This window comes from Bison bison, unplaced genomic scaffold (assembly GCF_000754665.1).
Source record: "Bison bison bison isolate TAMUID 2011002044 unplaced genomic scaffold, Bison_UMD1.0 scf7180017864458, whole genome shotgun sequence".
Taxonomy (NCBI): domain Eukaryota; kingdom Metazoa; phylum Chordata; class Mammalia; order Artiodactyla; family Bovidae; genus Bison; species Bison bison.
In genome coordinates, this window is record NW_011495020.1 from 2324543 (window position 1) to 2325224 (window position 682).

Consider the following 682-nt stretch of genomic DNA (forward strand, 5'->3'; position numbering starts at 1 on the left):
GATCTTTAATCCATTTTGAGTTTATTTTTGTATATGGTGTTAGAAAGTGTTCTAGTTTCATTCTTTTACAAGTGGTTGACCAGATTTCCCAGCACCACTTGTTAAAGAGATTGTCTTTAATCCATTGTATATTCTTGCCTCCTTTGTCAAAGATAAGGTGTCCATATGTGCGTGGATTTATCTCTGGGCTTTCTATTTTGTTCCATTGATCTATATTTCTGTCTTTGTGCCAGTACCATACTGTCTTGATAACTGTGGCTTTGTAGTAGAGCCTGAAGTCAGGTAGGTTGATTCCTCCAGTTTCATTCTTCTTTCTCAAGATCACTTTGGCTATTCGAGGTTTTTTGTATTTCCATACAAATTGTGAAATTATTTGTTCTAGCTCTGTGAAGAATACCATTGGTAGCTTGATAGGGATTGCATTGAATCTATAAATTGCTTTGGGTAGTATACTCATTTTCACTATATTGATTCTTCCAATCCATGAACATGGTATATTTCTCCATCTATTAGTGTCCTCTTTGATTTCTTTCACCAGTGTTTTATAGTTTTCTATATATAGGTCTTTAGTAAGGCCCACTTGACTTCACATTCCAGGACGTCTGGCTCTAGGTGAGTGACCACACCATCGTGATTATCTTGGTCGTGGAGATCTTTTTTGTACCATTCTTCTGTGTATTCT